The 12,352-nt window shown below is 39.2% G+C and overlaps 2 pseudogenes; one reads left to right on the plus strand and one right to left on the minus strand.

Moving 5' to 3' along the window:
• The first annotated feature begins 4,752 nt into the window (after positions 1–4,752).
• On the plus strand, positions 4,753–6,221 carry LOC128597441 (hippocampus abundant transcript 1 protein-like; annotated as a pseudogene).
• A 4,521-nt stretch (positions 6,222–10,742) lies between these two features.
• LOC128597442 (ATP synthase subunit beta, mitochondrial-like) lies at positions 10,743–12,352 on the minus strand (annotated as a pseudogene).

Raw genomic sequence — 12,352 nt, forward strand, 5'->3', positions numbered from 1 at the left:
CATTGAAATGAAAGAAGATCCATGCAAATGAAGTAAATAGCAATTATAAGCAGAGCAAGACATGGTTTAGTGAGCTTCATCTTTGGAGAAAGTCCTTGTAGGGGCATTAGTCTGGGAGAGGCAGGCGCTGCAGACAAAAGATTAAATCATGAAGGAAGGAATTCAAGTTATAGATAAAAAGATAAAATAAAGCCTGCATGCCCAAGTGTCTATGGGAAATTTTGACTAAATGCTGTTGATAATAAATCTTCTGGCTGAATGTGAATATGTCTTACATCTTTCCTGGTCCAGGCATTTTCACTGCTGCTTGGAAGTAACCTTGGTCTAAGGACTTGAAGAGACTCATTCTCTTGGGAACCTGTGCAGTTTATTCTTTATATTGCTGAGTAGTATTTCATGAGTACACCAAAATTTATTTATATAGATTCCTCTTGATGGATATTTGGATTTTATTTTATTTTATTTTATTTTATTTTATTTTATTTTATTTTTTTATTGTTGGGGATTCATTGAGGGTACAATAAACCAGGTTACACTGATTGCAATTGTTAGGTAAAGTCCCTCTTGCAATCATGTGGATATTTGGATTTTTTACAGTTTTTGGCTCTTGTATATAAAATTTCTAGGAACATTCTTGTATATGTGTTTGGCGAACGTGTATACCTATTTCTCTTGGGTGTACACCTAAGAAAAATTAGGTGGACTTTCTTACGGCACAAAGTTTTCTGTATGTTATACTTTAATAACTACTGTCAACGACTTTTTCCAAGTGGCTGGACCATGTTACATACAGTCCCACTAAAAATGTATGGGAATTCCAGTTGCTCCAAATCCTTGCCATTACTTGGTATTATCCTTTTATAATTTTAGTCTCATGGTAAGTGTATTATAAAATTTCTTTGGTTTTAATCTCAAGTTCTCTGGTCACTAAGAGTATTGAGCACTTTGTAATGTGCTTCGTATCTATTTGGATATCTTCTTTTATGAAGTGCCTGTTCAAGTCTTTTGTACATTTTATTGGGTTTTCTAAATTGATTAGTAGGAGATTTAAAAACATTTTGCATATAAGTCATTTTTCAGGTGTAGAAATATATATGTCCAATATAGATATACATATGTCAGAGATAGCTATATTTAGCCATATTTTATATATGTATATCAGGTATAAGAGTCACATGTCAGAGAAAAAATATATCTACACACATGTAGATTCTTCTCCAATCTATACCTTGATTTTTATTCTCTTACCATGTCTTCTAATGAAAAACTTTTTTATTTTAGATTAACAAAAGGGTACATGTGATTATATTACATTGTTTGAATTTGTCAAGTAAAGTCTGAGTTGTGTTTGAGTCCTTTACCCAGGTGTGCCATATACCCTACATTGTACCCGTTAGGTAGGGGCTCACTGAGTCTCCTCACCCTCTTTGCCTCCCTACATGTTTTTTTATTTTTATTTTTTTGTGACAGAGTCTTAAACTGTTGCCCTTGGTAGAGTGTACCATAGTGTCACAGCTCACAGTAGCCTCCAACTTTTGGGCCCAAGCAATCCTCTTGCCTCTGTTTTTCTATTTTAATAATGACAGGATCTCTCTTTTGCTCAGGCTGGTCTCCAGCTCATGAGCTCAAGCAATCCACTCATTTCAGCCTCCCAGAGTGCTAGGATTACAGGTGTCAGCCACGGCACCGGCACCCTCCCCCCTTCTTTTTTGAGACAACATCTTGTGCTTTCACCCAGGCTGGAGTACAGTGGCCTGATCATACCTCACTGCAGCTTCAAACTCTCGGGCTCCAGCCATCCTCTCACCTCAGATTCCAAAGTAGCTGGGACCACAGGTGTGTGTCTTGCTATGTTACCCAGGGTGGTGTCAAATTCCTGGCCTCAAGTGATCCTCCTGCCTCGGCCTCCAAAGAGCTGAGATTACAGGCCTGAACCACCATGCCTGGCTGAAAAATAACCCTTTTTTTTAAACAGTCTTGTTTTATTGCCCCGGCTAGGGTGGCATCATCATAGACCACTGCAACCTCAAACTCCTGGGCTCAAGTAATCCTCCTGTCTCGGCCTCCCAGAGTGCTTGGATTATAGGTATGAGCCACTGTGCCTAGCCCGAAAAACTTTTAATTTTAATAAATTTCAAGTTATTCTTTTTTCTCCCTTATGACTAGTGCCTTTTGTGTTTTCTTTAGAAATCATTGTATATACCAAATCAATAAAAATATTCATACTTTCGGGCGGCGCCTGTGGCTCAGTGAGCAGGGCGCCGGCCCCATATACCGAGGGTGGCGGGTTCAAACCCAGCCCCGGCCAAACTGCAACCAAAAAATAGCCGGGCGTTGTGGCGGGCGCCTGTAGTCCCAGCTACTCCGGAGGCTGAGGCAGGAGAATCGCCTAAGCCCAGGAGTTGGAGGTTGCTGTGAGCTGTGTGATGCCACGGCACTCTACCGAGGGCAATAAAGTGAAACTCTGTCTCTACAAAAAAAAAAAAAAAAAAAATTCATACTTTCTACTAGATGCTTTATTGTTTTAGCTTTAGATTTAAGGCTATAACCATCTCAAATTATCTTCATGTATGATGTGAGGTTGGGGGAAAGTTCATTTTCTTCCATCTGGGTATCCAATTATACAAGCACCATTAATTGAAAAGAGTTGTTTTTTTTTCCCCCCCAATTAATTGCTTTGGTTTCTTTGTCATAAAAGAAGTGAGCATACATATGAACCTCTTTCTGGGCTTTCTATTTGTCTATATTTAAGCCAATACCACAATGTATTAATAACTGTAACTTTATAGGAAGTCTTGAAATATGAAATGATAAATCCTCTAAATTTGCACTCTTGTTACCAGATTGTTTCAGCAATTACTATGCTAGTTCCTTTGCATTTCCACTGTTTTTGGAATCAGCTTGCTAATTTACATAAGATACATTTTTTCCTGGAATTTGATTGAGATAACATTGAATCTATAGATAAGTCTTAGAAAAACTGACATTTAAATAATATTGCATCTCCCAATCAATAAACATGACATATTCATCCATTAATTTAGGGCTTTTAAAATTTCTCCCCACCATATTTTATAGTTTTCAATGTAAAGTTTTTTAATATCTTTTGTTAGATTTATTCTTAGGTATTGATTTTTGTTGTTATTTTTGTTTTGTTTTGTCTTGTTTTGTTTTGGCTGGGGCTAGGTTTGAACTCGCCACCTCCAGCATATGGGACCGGCGCCCTACTCCCTGAGCCACAGGCGCCACCCTTGTTGTTGTTTTTGTAAATATTTTGCAAACATCTAATTATCCAACTATGTTTGTAATATACAAAAATACAGGGCTGGGCACAGTGACTCACACCTGTAATCCTAGCACTCTTGGATGCCAGGGTGAGTGGATTGCTTGAGCTCACAGGTTCAAGACCAGCCTGACCAAGAATGAGACCCTGTCTCTAAATATAGTCAGGCATTGTGGAAGGTGCCTATAGTCCCAGCTACTCAGGAGGCTGAGGCAAGATAATTGCTTGAGCCGAAGAGTTTGAAGTTGCTGTGAGCTGTGACACCATAGCACTCTACCAAGGGTGACAAAGTGAGACTCTGTCTCAAAAAAAAAATTAAACATTAAAATGCATTTAATATTCATATATTAATCTTGTGTTCAGAAACCTTACTAAAGTCACTCACTAATTTTCATAATAGGTTTGTAGAGTCTTCTGAATTTGTAAAATTTATAATCACCATCTGTAAATAGGGACAACTTTTGATTCTTTCTTCCTTTTAATCTTTAAACTTTTTTTTTTTTTTTTTTTTTTGAGACAGAATCTCACTCTGTCATTCTGGGTAGAATACTATGGTGTCATAGCTTACAGCAACCTCAAACTCTTGGGTTTAAGCATTCCTCTTGCCTCAGCCTCCCAGGTAGCTGGAACTACAGGTGCCCACCATAGCACCTTGCTAGTTTTTAGAGATGGGCTCTCGCTCTTGCTCAGGCTGGTCTGGAACTCCTGAGCTCAAGGAATCCACCCACTCTGGCTTCCCAGAGAGCTAGGATTACAGGCTTGTGCCACCATGGCTGGCCATGATAGTTCAACTTCTTCCCTTGTTCTCCTAAAATCATAATGATATTTTTATCATCATGCAATATATTTTATGATTGAAAGTATTTATTGAATACCCTATTATACTTCTTTGTATTTATTTATTTATTTTTTATTTATTTATTTTTTTTGTAGAGACAGAGTCTCACTTTATGGCCCTCGTAGAGTGCCGTGGCCTCACACAGCTCACAGCAGCCTCCAACTCCTGGGCTTAAGCGATTCTCTTGCCTCAGCCTCCCAAGCAGCTGGGAGTACAGGCGCCCGCCACAACGCCCGGCTATTTTTTGGTTGCAGTTTGGCCCGGGCCGGGTTTGAACCCGCCACCCTCGGTATATGGGGCCTGCGCCTTACCGACTGAGCCACAGGCGCCGCCCCCCTATCTATTCAACAGAAAATATGGGAATAAGTTGAGATTTTAAATATCAAATGTTTATTTGATCTTGAAATTCTGCTTTAACTTCTGCATACATTAGACATAGTGCTAAATTTTTTTTACAGTGAATTATATTAGCACAAAACTATTAAAACAAAATATCATAAATACATACTTTATAGAGGCAGGCGGGCACCCCGAGCGGCTCGGCCTGGTAGTAGTGGCAGGACGGCACTCGCCGCTGGGGCCGGCCTCTCTGGGAGTGGCTGCAGCAGCGCCAGGAGTTGAGGACGGTAAAATGACCGAGGGGAAGAAGAAACGGGCCGCGAATCGCAGTATCATGCTGGCCAAGATCATTATTAAGGACGGAGGCGCGCCTCAAGCAATAGGTTCTCCTAGTGTTTATCATGCGGGAATTGTCATCTTTTTGGAGTCTTTTGCTTGGGGATTATTGACAGCACCCACGTTGGTGGTATTACATGAAACCTTCCCTAAACATGTATTTCTGATGAATGGCCTAATCCAAGGAGTGAAGGGTTTGTTGTCATTCCTCAGTGCCCCACTTACTGGTTCTTTCTGATGTTTGGGGCCGAAAATCCTTCTTGCTGCTAACAGTATTTTTCACATGTACCCCAATTCCTTCAATGAAGATCAGCCCATGGTGGTACTTTGCTGTTATCTCTGTTTCTGGGGTGTTTGCAGTGACTTTCTCTGTGGTATTTGCACATGTAGCAGATATAACCCAAGAGCACGAAAGAAGTATGGCTTATGGACTGGTTTCAGCAACATTTGCTGCAAGTTTAGTCACTAGTCCTGCAATTGGAGCTTACCATGGACGAGTGTACAGGGACAGCTTAGTGGTGGTCTTAGCAACAGCAATAGCTTTGCTAGATATTTGTTTTATCCTTGTGGCTGTGCCAGAGTCGTTGCCTAAGAAGATGCGGCCAGCATGGTGGGGAGCTCCCATTTCTTGGGAGCAGGCTGACCCCTTCGCATCCTTAAAAAATGTGGGCCAAGATTCCATAGCTGCTCATCTGCATCACGGTGTTCCTCTCCTACCTGCCAGAGACGGGCCAATACTCCGGCTTTTTTTTTTATACCTCAAACAGATAATGAAATTTTCACCAGAAAGTGTTACAGCATTTATAGCAGTCCTTGGCATTCTTTCCATTACTGCACAGACAATAGTCTTGAGTTTACTTATGAGGTCAATTGGAAATAAGAACACCATTTTACTGGGTCTGGGATTTCAGATATTACAGCTGGCATGGTATGGCTTTGGTTCAGGACCTTGGATGATGTGGGCAGCTGGAGCAGTAGCAGCCACGTCTAGCATCACCTTCCTAGCTGTCAGTGCGCTTGCCTCGTGGACCGCCGATGCTGACCAACAGGGTGTTTGTTGTTCAAGGAATGATGACAGGAATTCGAGGATGATGCAGTGGTCTGGGACCAGCCCTCTATAGATTTGTCTTCTATATATTCCATGTAGAACTTAAAGAACTGCCAATAACAGGAACAGACCTGAGAACAAACACAAGCCTGCAGCACCACTTTGAACAGAATTCCATCATCCCTGGTCCCCCTTTCCTATTTGGAGCCTGTTCAGTACTGCAGGCTCTGCTTGTTGCCTTGTTTATTCCAGAACACACCAATGTAAGTTTAAGGTCCAGCAGCTGGAGAAAGCACTGTGGCAGTCACAGCCTTGCTCACAGTACACAAGCACCAGGAGAGGCCAAAGAACCTTTACTCCAGGACACAAACGTGTGACGACGAAATCAGGAAGATTTTTCTATCAGCACCCAGGTCTTAGTTTTCACCTCTCGTCCCAGATGTACATTCCATTTCCATCCACAGTGTACTTACGGTTGTCTTAAGAAATGTATCTGGGAGGCGGCGCCTGTGGCTCAGTCGGTAGGGCGCCGGCCCCATATGCCGAGGGTGGCGGGTTCAAGCCCGGCCCCGGCCAGACTGCAACAAAAAAATAGCCGGGCGTTGTGGCGGGCGCCTGTAGTCCCGGCTTGGGAGGCTGAGGCAAGAGAATCGCGTAAGCCCAAGAATTAGAGGTTGCTGTGAGCCGTGTGACGCCACGGCACTCTACCCGAGGGCGGGCGGTAAAGTGAGACTCTGTCTCTAAAAAAAAAAAAAAAAAAAAGAAAAGAAATGTATCTAGGGCGGTGCCTGTGGCTCAAGGAGTAGGGCGCCGGTCCCATATGCTGGAGGTGGCGGGTTCAAACCTAGCCCCGGCCAAAAACAAACAAACAAAAAAAATGTATCTGTATGAACTCCGTGAGAACTAAAGAAGGTGGGAAACTAAAGAATGAACCGGACAGTTTCCAAAGATGTTACAATTTCTTTTGAAAAGAAACCTTCTGTTTATTAGCACCAGTTTCTTGCCACTAAGCTGCTTGTTTTATTATACATCCTTTAATTAAAAACTATAAATGTAACTTCTTAGATATTAGCAAATGTCTCTGCTACCATTTCCTTAAGGTGTTGAGCTTTAACTCTATTTATGCTGACCCTCAGTGAGACAGTAGGTAGTATGGTTGTGGACTTGTTTTAACATTGGTAAAATCCTGAGTCAGATTTTAATATTATAAAATCTTGGGTCAAATAATTCAATGCCTTAATGCAAATGCACAAAAATAAAAGAAATGGTAAATGAATTGTTTGCGTTAAAAAAAAACTCCTAAGAAAATTATACTAAATCTGAATCATGTTTCAAGCTTGTTTGCAGTAATTTTGTTTTAAACATTCATGACCGTTTTTTGAAGTGAAAAAGTACAGCCATTTAGAATTTCAATTGGAGTGTTCAGAGCCCATAAACCTAAATGTCAGCTCAAATTTGTTCCCCAGATACTTCTTATACCACTATTCTTTTAATGTTTGCATAATCATAAGAACCTCAAGACTTGAATACATATTCTAAAAATTACATAGTAAAGCTGGTAGCCTTGAAAATGTCAATGTGATATCTATATGTAGATAAACATATATAGTGGCCTTTCAGTACTGTCACAGTAACACTTTATTTACAGAGCTAATGTTTGTCCTAAATTTTCAGGACCCTAGAGGAGAGCTTTATACAATTACTGATGTGAATTTCTCTAAAGTGTATATTTTTGTGTCCAGTTATATTATTTTAAAAAGTGTTACTTTGTAAAAATTGTACATAAAGTATTGTATAGTTTAAAAAAAATACACACTATATAAATGGCAATATTTAAAATGACAATAGGCTTTTATTATTTAATTTAAATTTTTAAATAATTATGTTATTAAATGTAAAAAGTAATTTTTCATGCAACTTTTAATGAGAACAATAAGGGTTTAAAAATAGTCTAATGTCCTTGTCAATAAATATGACTTTTTGCTAGAATGAAACAAAATTCACCCTGAACTTATCATAGATTCAGCCTGAATGGTTTTTGTAAGACAGAAGTGCTGAAATATTCATTACCCATGTAAACAGAAAAATGGGAAAGGAAGTTTTGTATCAATCAATTCTTTGACTGTCTTTCAAATTATAATCCAAAAATCAAAAATTTATCTGTTATTTAAAGTTATTTTAATAAATGTATGCCAAAAGAGTAGATTTTGTCTTCTTACCACAAAAAAAGTATGTGAAGTAATTCACGTTAGTTTCTTTTAGCCATATGAGAATGTATTCATATTTTAAAACATCATATTGTACACCATAAATGTATATAATTTTGTCAAATTAAAAATAAAATTAGTTAAATATTAACATAATATATAAGCTAACAATCGCATTGGATTTTTTTTTTCAAGATTGTTAAAAGCAAAGAATAGAAACCATCTCATCACCTGATATGCAAGATTCATAACTAGCTATGAGAGTCATTTTTTTTTGTTTGGGGGACATAAATCAATAGGCTTTACCAAGACTTAGATATGCGTTAATAGTACCAGCTCCCTTTTACTTAGAGGTACACTGTTTATTTTTATATACTGAGAAAATAGAAATATTTTGGGAAAATAGAAATATTTAATTTCATTATACTTCTGCTAATTTTTTTGATTTTTTAAATATAAAGTACATATTTTATACATATTTTATCAAAATATTACAGCTGTATATTTAGCTAAGTTTAAAAAGGGCTTTTCTTTCTTTTTTTTTTTTTTTTGTAGAGACAGAGTCTTACTTTATGGCCCTCGGTAGAGTGCCGTGGCATCACACAGCTCACAGCAACCTCCAACTCCTGGGCTTAAGCGATTCTCTTGCCTCAGCCTTCCGAGTAGCTGGGACTACAGGCGCCCGCCACAACGCCCAGCTAAAAAAGGGCTTTTCATATAACCTAACTGGCAAAGGCCAGAGCTTATTGTCAAAAACATCAGAAAGTGTCTAACTGTATTTTTCAAGTAAATGTGTAATATGGATTTTAATGTACTTTATAAAAAAATCAAGAATAAATTGCCAAATATGTTTGAAAAATTGTATTATTACTATTATTTTATTTTATTTTTTGCAGTTTTTGGCCGGGGCTGGGTTTGAATCCACCACCTCCGCCATATGGGACCAGCGCCCTATTCCTTTGAGCCACAGGTGCCGCCCTGAAAAAGTATATTATTAAAGGAGTCAAGATTAAAATTAAATTGTATACTTAATATAATTTATCAATTTTATGGTCATTAAACAAAGTAATAAATAAGGATTGGCACCTGTAGTTCAGCGTCCAGGGTGCCAGCCATATACACCAGAGCTGGCAGGTTCGAATCCAGCCCGGGGCTGCTAAACAACAATGACAACTACAACCAAAAAATAGCCAGGCATTGTGGCGGGCGCCTGTACTCCCAGCTACTTGGGAGCCTGAGGCAAGAGAATCGCTTGAGCCCAAGCATTTGAGGTTGCTGGGAGCTGTGATGCCACGACACTCTACCCAGGGTGACAGCTTGAAACACTGTCTAAAAAAATCAAAAACAAACAAACAAAAAGTAATAAATAAAAATGCCCTTTCTTATTACATAATTTGTAATATTATAATATAAAGTATAGCTAAAATTATTTATTAATTTAGGAAGAGGGAAATAAGATAAAAAGTATGTTATTTTTCCAGTTAATTTAGATGGGTAAGTTTGTATATAGTATATTAAACTTCAGTGTTTGACTTTTGGGAAAAATTAGGTAACAATTAGATATAAATATCAGGAATAATACTATTATTTTATTTAGTAATTATAATCAAACATTTCCTAAGTACTTAATAGAAGAGAAAGTATATGCTGTTAAAACTAACTGGTCCAGCAGCTAACATATGATTTTATATTTTGTTAATATGAGATAGAGATAATAAACATTTTATAAGAAGAAATACAATGAGAATTGACTATAAAGTGAATATTTTATAATATAAAAGGAAAAAAGGTAAGTTTCATTATTTTAATGAATACATCTTGAAAAAGTATTTATCCTTTGTGTTTTATCTGGTGTATCTTGACATTTTTGATAATCTCATATTTCAAGTAGTGATCTCATATTAAACATGTATGTATTTTAATAAAGGAGCCAGAATATGAGTAATCTGGTTTAAAGGAATATAGGATATGTAGTCAATGAAAGACAAAATGCCAAAGCATGCATTCAAAGAATGCAAAATTCAGTGCATAACTGATTAAATGATCTATAGGCAATACAATTGTAATTTGGGGGGTAATCTTTCTGTGTGGCACAAGTTATTGTCATCTTTATTGGATAAACTTTACTTGCAGCTTATCAATCTTCTAAAACATTAACAACATTTATCTGTGTGGAATCTAAACCTCAAACAATAGTTAATAGTGAGTCAAAGGGACATTTCCTGAGAGAATTAGACATCCCTTAGGTTTGTCTGTGAGACAATGTTCCACAAAAATCTTGAAGGGGACACAATTATCATTTTGCCTTATTTTCACAATGTGGATTAGTTTTCTTAACACAGAAAACGTTTCTGCTATATTTAAAAGAATTAACATTACTAACCTGTGGTTCTTTGGCTGTCCAAAAGTACCTTTCTTTTCAATTAATGACATTCTATGGATGAATACTGAGAAGAGCTAAAAACAATTGCTTTCGTGCTGAATACTGGAAAAGGCAAAATCCTAAGACAAAAATAGTCACCACCTCCACCGCCTGTTCTTTCATATACTGTATTTGAATTAATATCCTAACATAACCCAAAATACCCTGTTTCTAACAGGCTTCACGTTAATAAACAGAAATGGGTTTTTTTGTTTGTTTTTTTTTTTTTTCTGAGAGGTGTACATTTTATTGAAAACCTTAAATACTCTTCTGAAAGATCATGTCTTCATTCAAGGCTCTTGTGTGGCCTACAAAGAAAACTGAAGGTTTTTAGACTAGGAACAAGGGGAGGGAGAGTACAGAGCATGAGTGCTTAGTCTGCCAGAAGGGCCCTTTACGATGAATGCTCTTCAGCCAGCTTATCAGCATTTGCCACAGCTTCTTCAATGGGTCCCACCATATAGAAGGCCTGTTCTGGGAGATGATCATATTCACCCGCCAATATCTGCTGGAATCCCTTGATAGTCTCCTTCAGGGGCACCAGCTTCCCCATATGACCTGTGAAGACCTCAGCAACCTGGAATGGCTGAGACAAGAAACCCTGTATTTTTCCGTGCACAAGACACAGTAGAAAGTTCATCCATACCTAGAATGGCAATGATGTCCTGAAGAGATTTGTAGTCTTGCAGGATCTTTTACACCCCACGGGCAACATCATAATGCTCACTGTCAACAACGTTGGGATCCATGATGCGAGAGGTGGAGTCTAGAGGATCCACAGCTGGATAGATGCCCAGTTCAGCACTAGTACGGGACAGCACAGTGGTAGCATCCAAATGGGGAAAGGTAGTGGCAGGGGCAGGATCAGTCAGGTCATCAGCAGGCACATAGATAGCCTGTACAGAAGTGATAGGTCCCTTCTTAGTTGTGGTGATTCTTTCCTGAATAGTACCCAGGTCAGTGGCCAGGGTAGGCTGATATCCCACAGCAGAAGGGATTCTGCCCAGTAAGGCAGACACCTCTGAGCCAGCCTGGGTGAAGCGAAGATGTTATCAATAAATAGCAGTACATCTTGACCTTCTTGGTCTCTGAAGTATTCAGCCACAGTCAGTCCTGTCAAAGCAACCCAGGCACAAGCACCAGGTGGTTCATTCATTTGACCGTTCACCAGTGCCACCTTGGAAGTAGCATCTTTCAAATTGATAACACCAGACTCCATCATTTCATGGTATAAGTCATTGCCCTCACGGGTCCTCTCACCAACACCAGCAAACATAGAGTAACCACCGTGGGCTTTGGCAACGTTGATGATTAACTCCATGATCAATACCGTCTTGCCAACTCCAGCACCACCAAAGAGCCCAATTTTGCCACCCTTGGCATAAGGAACTAGCAGATCCACAACTTTGATACCAGTCACTGGAATTTCCTGTTCAACACTCATTTCCATGAACTCAGGAGCCTCAGCATGAATAGCAGCAAATTGTTTGGTTTTGATGGGACCTCTCTCATCAATAGGTTCCCCAATGACGTTCATGATTCTGCTCAAAGTCTCAAGACCAACAGGAATTTTTTTTTTTTTTTTTGTAGAGACAGAGTTTCACTTTATGGCCCTCGGTAGAGTGCCGTGGCCTCACACAGCTCACGGCAACCTCCAACTCCTGGGCTTAAGTGATTCTCTTGCCTCAGCCTCCCGAGTAGCTGGGACCACAGGCACCCACCGCAACGCCCGGCTATTTTTTGGTTGCAGTTTGGCCGGGGCCGGGTTTGAACCCATCATCCTCGGTATATGGGGCCCGTGCCCTACTGACTGAGCCACAGGCGCCGCCCCAACAGGAATTTTGATTGGTGCACCAGAATCCAGGACTTTCTGCCCTCT

The sequence above is a fragment of the Nycticebus coucang genome, chromosome 10 (genome assembly GCF_027406575.1).
Source record: "Nycticebus coucang isolate mNycCou1 chromosome 10, mNycCou1.pri, whole genome shotgun sequence".
NCBI lineage: Eukaryota > Metazoa > Chordata > Mammalia > Primates > Lorisidae > Nycticebus > Nycticebus coucang.